General features: G+C 41.4%; 1 long non-coding RNA gene across 1 annotated transcript; it reads left to right on the top strand.

Annotated features, from left to right (window-relative positions):
- The first annotated feature begins 3651 nt into the window (after positions 1-3651).
- LOC135428507 (uncharacterized) lies at positions 3652-6763 on the top strand. Its single transcript, XR_010436261.1, has 7 exons — positions 3652-3864; positions 3926-3949; positions 4011-4089; positions 4151-4285; positions 4354-4529; positions 4594-6340; positions 6398-6763. It is a non-coding gene; the product is annotated as an uncharacterized LOC135428507 (long non-coding RNA).
- Positions 6764-13735: the final 6972 nt, after the last annotated feature.

Genomic DNA, 13735 nt, shown 5'->3' with positions numbered 1-13735 from the left:
TAATAATAATAATAATTATAATAATAATAATATTAATAATAATAATAATAATAATATCAATAATAATAAATATGAGTTATAATAACATTCTGATTATCCTGGTGCTTATCAAGGATGTTTTCTCCATAGTTTTGTCTGAGATTCAAGTTATTTTATACAGTTATATACTTGATATATTCTTGAGCAGAATAGGAAGAATCGAAGAGGAAGGTTTATTCTTTTCTGTCGAATGCAAGCAAATTTGATCAGAATCAAACTTCTATATCGTGGAGTAACGCTCTCTCTCTCTCTCTCTCTCTCTCTCTCTCATTTAAGATCTAATGTCTTGGTTTAAAAATCTTTTGCTCTTTAAATTCTTAAACCTGATTCAGCCTATAAAGGGAACCCAACAAAATATTACTACTTCATCTAATTACATATGACATATAACTAAAGCTGTCCTTTTAAATATTATTATGGCGCAATTATCTTAATTGATAAATGAATGCACTAATGTCTTTGCCAGGCATTGAATCTTCGGCAGCCCCAAGACGCAATTTTTTATACACCTGTTTTCTGTTTCTGTTTCTGTTTCTATTGTCACGTGGCCATCCCCAAGTGGAGCGCACGAGGCGCTTCCTTCAGTTCGCTTATATAAACATTTGTACTCTATTTATTTATATATATTTGTACACTTTTTTTTTCTCTGTTTGCATAACCAAGTTGAGCTGCTTGAACGGCAAGTGTTGGACTTTTCCATTCATTAGGTAATGTGGCGCGGTTTTATGTCTTGGCCAGAAGCAGGCCCAGAGAAGCGTAAGTGAGCAGACTGAGACCGCAAAATGGCAATACGCCGAGCATGGCCGGCAACGTGGCTTGCTGGCAGCCCGGCAACCCGGCACACCCGAAACAGTCGGGCTCCCGCATTCGCGAAGGGAAGGGCCGCCATGACATTTAAGTCACGTAGCCATGTTGAGTAATGCGACACGTTGCCATTGATGGCCCGTTGACGATGAAGTGCAAGTTGGAAATAGAAATAGAAATCGAAATGAAAACGAGTCAAAGTCTCTTGTCTGTGGGCGTGACAGCATGTGGGTGCCTGTTGTCTGTGGGCGATGTGTGTGCGCGCGTGTGTGTTGCCATTGTGACAAGGACGCTAAAGTCAAGTGGCAGCCACGTGATGGCTGCTGCAGGCGCCACTTTCGACATCAACTGCTGGCCGTGCTCCGTTCCCGCTGCGGATAGCTCGGGCATTTGTTTACTTTTGATTTTGCGCATTGATTAGCGCCGTCAGCTGCCACCTGCCACCTGCCACAAAGTTTGCATATTTATTATGCACTCGATGCTCAAACATTGCGGTCGCTGCGGTCTCATTACCAACTAAAAACTTGGCTAAAAGCACAAAACCAGCTGAAAAATGAACCAACACTGGCGCCAGGTGTGGATTGCCGTTGTTGCTGCTGGTGTCGATTGCGGATGCTGCTGCTGACGTCAACAAAGCCCTCTCACAGCGGCGGCTGCCTCTGATGCTGCTGTTGTTGGCAGTTGCTGTTGCAGGCAAGTTTTGCATCAATAACTACGCATTTTTATTGCAGTGTAACAGCGGGTAGTAGAGCAGCGGGCAATCGCGTAACAATGCAGCGCACAACAAGTGCACCCACAGTCAAGTGGATACTCTAATCAACAGGCTTCCAGAAAACTCTTTGCAGCAGCGCATGGGGCCGGGGTGAGCTGGGCTTTCACAGGTGCGTAAATGGAAACTTGCATAGTTACATGGCTGTTGTTGCCCACAAGTTTTTGAGTATTTCAACTATTTGCTGAGCTTTACGACTGACTCAGCCAAGTCATCAGCCGCCGCATGTTTACGCTACACACTTTTAGCTGCATAAGATGAATCAACTGCTGATCCTTTGAAACTTTCAGCTGAGACCTTAGCGAATTAACTTGTCGGCTATGCAACACTTTATTCGACTGTTTCAACCGTTGCGTCAGACCTATTCATGCTGATGACGTGCTTATCAGCTGACTGCCAGTCTACTAGACCTCCGGCCTTAGAAGATGCACCGGTTTGCAAATTGAACTGTGTGTGTAAGGTGGCAGGCAATGAATGGATATATTTCACGAAATCACATTGAATATTCATATTCATATTCATATACAACTTCATATTCATATTCATATTCATATTCATATTCATATTCATATTCATATTCATATTCATATTCATATTCATATTCATATTCATATTCATATTCATATTCATATTCATATTCATATTCATATTCATATTCATATTCATATTCATATTCATATTCATATTCATATTCATATTCATTTTCATATTCATATTCATATTCATATTCATATTCATGTTCATATTCATATTCATATTCAACTTCATATTCATATTCATATTCATATTCATATTCATTTTCATATTCATACTCATATTCATATTCATATTCACATTACACTTTACACTTTTCTAACACTTAATTGTAGTGTTTGAAGAGCTGAGACAGGCTGCTGTTGCGCTTATCAGCTAACTGCCAGCCACTAGCTAACTTAAACAATAGGTGAATGTGTTTCATTAAATTGCGAATGTATTCATGAATGGTCTCAGCTTATGGCTTATACAGATTGTGCTCTCTTCAAACCGCTTTTTGAGAGGAAAGCAAAGAGCTGCAGTTGGGCAGCTTGAGGAGGGAGACAGCGACGTTCAATTTGTAGACACGTGAGAATCTTATCACAGAGCACAGAACTGGAAAGCGGGAGAGTGGGGGGGACTGTGGTTGAGTGGGCGGGGAGCTGCCACGCCCAGCGATAAGCCGTGCACGTCTGCGACATTGTCGCATTTGTCGTCATCAGCTACTGCTTGGCGGGCGCACACGTACGGCATATAAATAACATTTCGATTTGCCGTATGACAAACCGAGCCAAATGCCACAAATTATGCACCCCCAGTTCCCCTTCTGAGCTCCAGCCCCCAATTCGTCGAAGGGCCACACAAAAGGCAAAACATAAAAGGAATGTAAATCGAGGCACTTGACATTGCGCATACGACGCGTGCGCCCACCAGAATTCGCATAGTTTTAAATGCCGTCTAGTATTTGACTTTGGACTTGAGCCGAAGCAGAAGGGCCTTGGGACTTCAAGCAGACCATTAGTGGCACCCAGAACTAATAACAGTTACCGTAAGTAGCAGCTACTAACTGTAGTTGCAATTGCTGAAATGGCTCCTGATGAGCTCTTCAGCTGGCCCCCAACTCAAATATTAACTGTGGCCTCTTGACTCAGCTGCCAATGCTGTCATTTCCAAGAGAAAATGCTGAGTGGGCAGCCCGTCAACAGATATATAAATATATTTGCATTATAAACATCGGAATATTTAGGAACCAACCCAAGGTTCGGCTCGTGAATCTGTTTTTCATAGCAGTTCGGGCTGGGTTTCCTACAATTGAACTTTTCGAGTAAGTTCAGCTCGTTTCGGGCTAAAGTTAGGCTGATCTTGACTTGGAGTCAAGGCTGTTTATATAAGCCTAGGCACTAGCTAGAGTTCCGTCACTTCTCCAAACTGTTTTCTCACTCGACAATGCAATTGGCGACAATTTTTTATGCATCAAAGCAGGCGTCGCTTGAAATATGAACATATACGCATAGATTTGTATTAGAGACTTCAGTATAGCTCGAGACGCAGCTCTCGGCACAACACAAAATCAATTTATAAAGAAAGAAAGTAAAAAGCATATTCAAAATTTAAAAATGAAAAACGCGAAAAAAAAGAAATCCTATTAAAATTCCATTTCGAATAACATGCAGATAATAAGTATAATATAAAGCACACATCCTCTCTCACACATACACGTAATTAGCCATTTGTTGCAGGTAAGTACCAGGAAACTCTGCCGCCAGGACTTTTATGAACTTTTTACCTTTCTGCTTGCAGTTTGCTCACAGGACTACCCGTGATGTAAGTAGCGCACATTTTGAATGAAACGCAATATGCTTGGCATCAGTTCCGCTCTCCTTAGAACACTCTAGTCGCTTGTTATGCTGATGATTCAATTCTTTGCCCCTACGAATATTCAAAAACTCTACGTAAACTCATAGGCAAGTCGCAAGTCGCACGTCCAAAAAAATATACTCAACAATACTCAACTTGTATTTGCAGACACAAGAGACACAAATACAAGAAACAGAGGAATAACATATAATTCCATTTTTATGTTAGGATGGAATTCATATGCTTATTATAGTTATCGTATTTCCATGTGTGCTACGAGCCGATCAGATTATGTGGTTTCTGGTAAGTGAATGTGCAGAAAGCCAACGGCAAAAACTCTTAACCATATTCCCGCCGAGTTATATCCACAGATCGGCCTAGACATATACGAATGGAGACTAAAAAAAACAGTCTTATTTTTGTGGCGCGTACATTTAATTAAATTTCATACATTTCAAATAGTTCTACAATAGCTCGGACAATCTTCAACGATTGCTATTGCTATGTTATGCTATAAACAGCTGGGATTGCCCAGAAATGCACTTTGGTAAGCGAACAGTTCATATTTGGATCCAAACGTAAAACTAATCTATCTGCTTTAATTCTTGCAGATACTCGGATGCACTCTATATACAAATAGTTCAACAACACATCTTGACTTCCATACACACTTCTATCGAATATGCATATATAAATGTGTATATATATATATATATATATATCCAATTTGGTATGATTTATTTATGTAACTCTATATGACTCAGTCGTTTCTTCAATACACTATTGCTGGCCTTTGAAAAGGTTTTTCGCATTTTTATTTAGAAATCCATTTTAGGGGCGGGGGTTGATTGGAGGGCCATTGAATTGAATTATTTGCTGTGTAACATTAACAAGGCAAGAAAATCAACGAGAATTTCAATTAAATGTCAACAACTCCTCGGCCTGACCTTCATTGTTGTCGCATAACGTACGAAATGGAACAATAAATTGAATATTGGCTGTACGGGCAGACAGACGGCCAAATGACTTAAGAGCATTATACGGAAGAGGAAGACGGAAGACGGAAGACACAAGCCAGCACCCAAACGAGACTGAAATCGAATTCGAAAACGAAAACTAACAAAACAACTGTCACTAAATAAGCCAATGGTACCTAATGGAAATGTCAATCGCAAGATAATGTTTTATTGTGCCATTGAAATGATTCCGGCTCGCATTGTTATCAAAGATACTTATACAATGGCCAAGCCGGATCGATATGGCTGGCAAATGTGTTATGCAAAAGAAACGTGTTTTTTACTTTAACTTGAAGGCCAAATTTAACATGCATGTTGCTGTTGCTGGCATATGTACGTCTTTTTGAGTGGCAGCACAAGACTGGCCCTGTTCGAGCTCTGTTCGCATAATCAAATTTGGGCATAGCTTAAATATTTAATCCCGAAAAGCCCTGACAAATTTCTATTTAGGCAAAAGGCTTGGCAATCTTAAGCCTAGGCACTTCATTTACCATAAAGCGAACCTCAAATTGAACTAGTTGGAATATGTGACAAGCCAAGGCTCGAACCAGGACCTGGTGCAGAGCGAGACTCATGAGTCGCACCTCAAGGCGCGGCATCGAATCGAGCCTTGGCTTAGGCCAAGGAGCATGATACAAATCTTATATACCCTTTCTCTCCTCGGCTACAGAGTACAGTAAATATGTATATTGCATTCGATACGCAGAAAAGCAGATACTCTTGGCTTTGATTATGATGCTGGAACTATGTTAAATGAAGCTTGATGAGCACTTTCCATAAGAATAATGCCACAAAGTGCAATACTATACTGTGCTGAAACGAGCTGCATGCCAATGGCACTGATAAAGGAAAGGGAATGTGCACGGGTAATGGGTTATAGGTATTAAGAGTATATGGGTATGGGACCTTATGGCATTCCATTACCTTGACGCAACTGGGACAAGCTCGTAAGCTACTTGGAAAATGTGTTGCATAGTTTAAGGCGGCCCTCAGAGTCGGCGCCTGGGACAGGGACAGAGACAGAGCAGGAGCCAAGAATTGTGGCATGGCGCTGGAGCAGGAAGCAGGGACCAGGGACCAGGGAGCAGGGAGCAAGCAGCTGCCGGCATAGAAGCTATCAACTATAGTCGAGGAAATTACTTTTAACATTTCGAATGCTGGCTGCCAGTTGGTAGCGGCCACAGGGCGCAGAGGGCAGAACGAAGACGGCAGCCGACTTGAAAGTATATATTTATATATTTAAAAAAAAAAGAAAAAATGAAGAAGAAGAAAAAAGTGAGCAGTCAGCAGTCAGGGACAGCCATAGAGGGACTGGCTTGGAGACGAGCAGTGGAGCAGTAAAGTAAAGCAAATGAAAAACAGGAAAATTATTTGATTTTTATGCATTTCACTTAAGCAGCAAAGAGGGCGCCCGGGACATGAGCGGCGGCGAGGCGCACAGGGCGCCAACGTGGATGAGCAGAGGCAGCTGCAGCAGCAGCAGCAGCAGCAGAAGTAGGAGCTGCATTTTGAGCCGAAGCCGGACCTGGAGTCGCAGTCGGAGTCTGGGCGTCGCGCTGTCTGGCAACTTGCTTGCATTATAGATGAAGTTCCGTGCGATAAATAAAGCAAATAAATGCAATCAGGAATAATAATTCGAGCAGCAGTCAAATAACTTGATTTCCCATAACGTTCAGCGCCTGCGACGCATAAATAAAATTTTCAGCGTTAAGCCAATACTGTCAAGGAATAAACCCTATAAAAATAAAAGACGAAGAAAAGTGAAGCGAGTGAAAAAGAAAATTTACGAGAAACTGTCGAAGGGTTTCGGCTCTTCGAGCCTCATGCGCTCGGATCGTAAATAAAGCCAAAGCCTATCTTTAACGCCCCGAAAATTATACAACACTAGCGGCCACAAAGCACGCAACAAACACGATACGCTCTACCCTAGTCATACCCTGTAAAAGTATGCAAGCGCAGCAGACATGCTAACTTCAAAAATAGGAAAGTATAATAAGTATAACATATCTGGTACAGATTAAGCTTTTGGGTAAAGAATCGTAAAGAAGCTAAACATTATGAAAAGCTTTCATGTGCTTTTAACCAGTATCGGGAGCTTTCAGTTTTTACCAACTTCTGTAACAGCAACTCGGTTTCCTCCCATTAAAAGCTCGTTTGAGAACGGCTTCAATTTTCTTATCTTTGCTTTAATCGAGGTTTACTTCATGTCCAATACAATTTATGCTGTTGAAAGCAATTTATGCGCTTTCAAAAGCTCTTCAGTTTAACCTAAAATGAGCTGAGAATAAAATCGATTAATTAATCCTGCTGAATGCTTTCAGGGGCTTTCAAAAGCTCTTAATGTGCACCAAAAAATTAATGAAACTAAAGCGAGCATAGCATCAATTATATGTTCGCATCGAAAACTTTAATATGCTTTAAAAGCTCGTTGCATTGAACGCACGAAATGTGTCAATATCAATTGATTTGCACACTCAATTGCAATTTATTAATGTTCGATTGTCACTTACAACGAATGTCAATGTAAATAAATTAAATTATCTCTCGCAATTGTTTATCTTTTATTTACAACAACTTACGTAGCATAGCCACAACTGTCCCGTGGGGCATAGGGTATTGCAACGCAACAACTTTTCGGCTTATGCCGCAGGCCAAGATTTTCCAGTTCACGTTGCCCGGCCCGATCCCCGATCCCCGATGCTCCATGGCGCCATCACTCGCCGGCTGGCAAAACTTAATTATGCATGGTTAACACGAAAACTCAATAAATTTTCAAATAAATTCACAGGAAAACGTCCATGTGTGTGTGTGTGTGTTTGTGTGTGTTTGTGTGTGTGTAAGTATTGGTGTGCGGTCTATGTAAATTTTATTTGCTAAAGGATTTTTCATGAAGTTTCCTGCCTCTGCCGCTGTCGCTTCTGTTGCATTTAGATTTATTTGCGACGTGTGTGTTATGTAAAACCTATTAGAGCGCCACCCAAGTCCAGGCACAGCTCCAGGCAGTGGCAGAGGCGACGTCGCCGGCGCCGGCGCAGGCTCAAACCTAGGCAACAGGCAAAGCCCAGCACAGCAGAGCTCACGTGTGCCACTGCCGGCCATTCAATTTGGCCCGGGGCGCTCAACTGTTGCACAAGAACTGCCGCAGCCAGAAACGAGAGTGCGGCAGAAGCCGAGGCCAAAGTCAAAAGCACAGCCACAGCCAGAGCCACAGCCAGAGCCAGGAGCTGAACCAGGCAACGGCTACAGCCATGGCTCCAGGCACCTGGCAACTAATCGCCTGTTGAAATGGCTCACACAGCCGCCAAAGTAAGGCAAATTTATTGAGTTCTCATATTGAGCAACGTTATAAGAATAATGCAGCAAACAAAGCCGCCCCAGCAACAACATCACCAGCAACCAAATGAAACCGAGCCAAGCAATGGAGCTGGAGCTAACGCAAAACCTTGAGATGGAGGTGGACGTGTAGGTGGAGTTGGGCTTGGAGCTTGTAGGTTGGAGCTGGCGTGCGCTACAACTGCCCCAAGGCTGGGCGTATTTGTCAGCCATGGAAGGCACGCTAAGACGATATTTGTACACAATTATATTGAAACATTAAATGTAATATAATCAAATATTATACAATTAGAGCACGCACGCAATTCGATATTTGAAGAACTTCCTCCTAATAGGAATAAGAACATATTTGGCAAATGTAGGATTGATCTTAATGCTATCAAACCGATTTGAATGCAGAGTTTCAATTTATTTTAACTGGGCACTATTATAGTTTATTCAATAAAATCATGCTAATCAATTATTTGCAAATACAAGAAATTGAGGTAGCTCCAAACTTTTTTCAATTCAATTTGTTTTATTTGGCGCTGGAATCGAGCAGAACTTTCTGAACTTCACCAAGCGAAAGACTATGAAAGTAGAGTATAGTTAAAATGTTCTGTAACTTATTAGAAAGCTCCAAACCTAAAGTAAAAGTATGTTTGGCCTATAGCCAATGCACCAATGTAATCATATCTGATGCATGACAATTTTGGGCACAAATCAAATATAGCCCGCAGCTTCTATGTGAAAATATTTACGGCTCACAATATTTTCTGTAGAACGGGCAAATATTATTAATGAAATGAAAAATTATATAAAAAATAAAAAAGAATGACAAATCAAGGGTTGAACTAAAAACTGGACTCAACAATCTGAAAACACAACCTAACGAACCAGATCCTAAATCAGGGATAAACGATAATATTTTGAGCTGCCAGACCTCTTAAAGATTAGCTAGATCTATTCAAAATTAATGCCAACGAGCAAAGTACCCAAAGTTAGAGCTAGATTCATGTGTTTGTTGGACAACTTGGCAACCCTGGAGCTTCTCAATCTCTTTTATCTTAAATCAAACATTGCAGGTGATCTCAAGGTCGTTGTTAGCCGGTAAAAGGTTTATAGCGCCGGATACGCCACTCACACGACCAACGCAAACTACTGTAAAATGTACGCCCACAAGCGTGCACACACACACACACACACACACACACACACACACACACATACACGCACATAGACAGACGCACAGCAGTAGAGTGGAGCTGCAAGACTCAAAATACTTTGCAAAAAGTAGCAGTAGCAAAAAGTGAAATGAAGCCGAAAAGCAAATAGAGCATAAATTACGCAAATCCAACACGACACTTTACAGCGCAGACTGCGACGCCAGCAGCAGCAGCAGCAGAGGCGGCGGCAGCGGCGGCGAGAGGACGGCGCGACAGCACAGCCGGACAGCTCATGCGTTTGTGTGCGTGCTCAAACACACACACACACTCACACACATACTCGTACAGTGGGGGAGTCAGAGAGACAACAAATAAGTTAAGTCAAAGTCAGAAGAGCAGACAAACATTGCGTGCGAACGAGAAGGGGCGGCGGGCGGGGAGGGGCAACATAATACTATGCTATCTCTGTCGCACGATGGCCACTGTCAGTGCAGTAAAAGTGTAGCATGCAATCAGGCGCCAAATGCTCAAGTGTCTCATTGTCAGCATGTTGCATGCAACACGCCGTCTACGCTGGATGGTGCCGGCACTGACGGGGCAATGGAAAATAAAGTAAAATGAACAGCAACAGCAGCAGCAGCAGCAGCAGCAGCAACAAAAATGTTAAAGCAAGTAAATAAACATTGTGTGCCATTATCAGGCACTGCCAGCAACAACAATCACAACAACAACTACAGGAACAACAACAACAGGAACAACAGGAACAACAACACCAGCAACAACTACACTTACAACAACAATCAACACACCAGGCAACATAATTTGCAGTTGCAACTGAGAACTTTTCAATGGCTTGAAGCTGAAAAAGCTGACAGTCCAGAGAGGGCAAAAATAACGCCGCACAGTGTCCCACAAGCATTCAACATTCGCCCAAAAACAACTCCAGTTTTCATTAAGGATTGCGCACTGCACTTCTATATAATGGATTAATTAATTTATAAATAATAAAAAATTAAATCAAATTAATTTTATATTATATTGAAATATAAAAAATTATTGGGAGTATACAAATAAAATAAAAATGTTGTTATTTTATTCAAGTTTACCATTAACACATATTCTGAATATGACTAAAGTCGAACGAATGAAAAAAAAATGTTTTAACACAACCGTTTTTCGCGCATATTCCGAACTAAGGGGTCGGTCGCTCATATCTTATATTCGGAACCTGGAGGTGGTTTTGCCAAAAAGCGTGAAATACATATGCAATCATTTTTGCTAAAATGCAGCAAGCTGAGCTTGAAACCGATCGAATGGTAGGCGAAAAAGTAGTTTTCCAACCATTTGCCACACAAATGTTTTCCAAAAATATCTATCGGCTCCTTACAAAAAATAAGGTGACAACAGAAAAAAAATATGCGTCATAGAGTTCAACATAAATATACAAATATACATATAAAAATATAAATAATACAATTTTATAAAAATATAAATTTTAACATTTAAGTCTTATAATGCTGACTTGGCAATTTTGTTCAATTGATCTGTCATTCTAGATTGTAGCCCATGCAAAGCGACTTCGAACCACTGTGCGATGTGGGCTGCTGCCAGTAACGGCAATGTCCGATGCCTGGCACACAGCCGGATATGCCGGCGAACCTGATACTTTTCGTGTGTGTGTGTGAGTATGTGGCAACTGAGTGTGAATAGGTGTGCATGTGTGAGTGTATGTGATTGTGGATGAGTGTCTGTGTGTGTGGAAGTGGGAGTGTGTGCAGCTGCATGGTTGAACAGTCAATGGCGGTGCAGCCGAAAGACCGGAAGTGCAGCCGAGCAACAGCATTGCAAGTGTGCCGTGTGTGATTGCGTGTGTGTAAGTGAGTGTGGCTGTGTGTGTGTCTGTGTGTGCATGTGAATCAGCTAAACAAAAGTGGCACAGCCAACAACGAGCTGGGGCGAAATGAAAGAAAAAAACACACACAAGTTGACATAAAAATTGTACAAACTGAAAATGATTTGTGTGGCCCAGAGTCACCTACACTCAGGCAAAAAATTTTTAAGCACACAGACACACACACACACACCAACACTCACACAGCCACAAACTAACACACGCTGAAAGCAAATCGAATAAATCGCCTGCATTGACGCTTGAACGATTAGGAGACGAAATGACACATGCGACAGCGATTCTCATTTATGTAACCCGCCCTTGCCCCACAACCTCTATCCCCCCCCCCCCCCCCCCCAGTCTTGCTGTATTTGTCCATTGAGTCTATAGTCTGCATGACATAGTTTTCGGTTCAATGACCCGCTGCACCATCTGCAGTTGATTTGGTTGCCATTTGGTTGGAATCAATTTCTGTGACAAAAAAAGACATCGAACTAATTGAAAGCTTTGCAAGATGCTGCCCAAAAATTAATATCAAATGCATTTTTCAAGTTGCGCATATTTTCCAAACTAGCTTGTACTATGAAAGTGCACTTTCGACCAAATGAAATTGCCATTTCCTTAACAAAAAGTTGCCAAAAGCAAAGGATACGGATAATTGAAAGGCTTGTCTAACAGTTATTAAAATCAATAAATATATAAATATATATATACATATATATATATATTTTTATTTATCATATAAGTGCACACTTGTTTTATGATATTTATACTTTGAAACGGCAGAGTTAAGCGGAGACAAGACGCCAGTTGTAAGAGAGGACAAATTACATTTATAAGAACATAATATTTCACGTTTAACTGCAATAATTGGATATTCAATAAGCAAAACTTTTCTTGTATAATAGTGTAGCCAGCACTTCTTTTCAGTTCAGAGTTCTGCATGGTTTTTAACCATAAACTTAAAAGTTAAAGTTGAACACGATTATCATAATAATAATATTAATAATAATAATAAATATATATAATAGTCAAATCTGAAACTAGGCTTTAAGCCAAACTGGTTTGAACTGGAAATTTCAATATTATTTTAACCATGAGAAGAATCGCCAGCGTTAAGAACCTTAAGCCTTAAATGAGCAATATGAACAAAATGGTTCAAAATGATCATCTATTTCCACATAGAATAACAAAATCGAAATTTAATAAATTTATGTTTTGGAAGAGCCGACATCGATGTTTTCTAAAAATTGTTGTATATCGAAACATCGAAAAAAATCGATAAATCGATTTCACTATTTCAAAAGAATATTTCGATTTGGATTATGAAAAATATTATTGCCAAACCTTAAACAAATTTGAGTTTATGTACAATAAATAAATAAATAATTGATTGTTTTAAAGAAAATATGACGATTCCCAAACTGGGTTCATAAATGTGGAAGAACAAGTTCATGAACCGAATCAAAGCGAGGCACTGCAAATACATGCATATATGTATGTACATACATATGTATATATATTAATGCACATATACTAGTTCCAGTTTAAGTAGCTCAAACTTTTCTTTCCATGGGCAATAAATTTCAAACGGGCCCTGTATTAAGGCTAATAGAAGAGCAAAACTTGGCCAAATTGTAGAAGGTGTGCACACACTTACCCAGTTAGTTGACGTTGTCCTTGGCGTTGCCTGGCCTGGCCTGGCCTGGCCTCGACTCGGCTGGGCTGGGCTGGGCTCGGCTCGGCTCGAATTGGCTGAGCGCCTAATTAGCAGCGAGTGAAAGTCACGTGAAATGTTGCCATTGATTATGATGAGGTCGCACTGTTGGCGCTCTAATGCCAAACACTTTGGCCTAATGCGTTTACGCTGCTGATCGTGCTGGACGGCGGCGTGGCGGTTAGAGGGGGGCGACGGCGTATGGGCTCAATCGAGTTGTTGGCACGGATATACCGAGACCGAGGCATTGTTGCTATTATTAGTGCCAGGCCAAGGGGCTTAAACACACACAAACACACACACACACGCGCGCAACAGACAATTTCCGCTGCACAAATTGGCCAACTTGCCAGGCAGCCGCCGCCTAGGCCTAGGCCAGTGCTGGGCTGCGGAGTCCTGGCCACCGCCGCTTTGGCCAATGTAATTAATACCAACATAATTATATTTGGATAACACAAACGTAATCAAGATTAATTGAGTAACAGCAGGTAGTTTGCATAATTAGAGCTACGTTGCCAGCGCAGACAGTCGCCAGCTCTTGATGCTGCCTCTGCCTCTGCCGCTGCCGCTGCCACTGCTTCAGCTGCTGCTGCAGTCGGAAGCAGAGCTCGACAGGCTGGCAGCCAGGCAGGCAGCGTCCATCGTGCACAT

The sequence above is a fragment of the Drosophila montana genome, unplaced genomic scaffold (genome assembly GCF_035044405.1).
Source record: "Drosophila montana isolate Dmon_TW-CO22-7 unplaced genomic scaffold, ASM3504440v1 contig_2481_1, whole genome shotgun sequence".
Lineage (NCBI taxonomy): Eukaryota > Metazoa > Arthropoda > Insecta > Diptera > Drosophilidae > Drosophila > Drosophila montana.
Note: the sequence above shows the minus strand (reverse complement) of the source record. Positions and strands in the feature narration are given on the sequence as shown.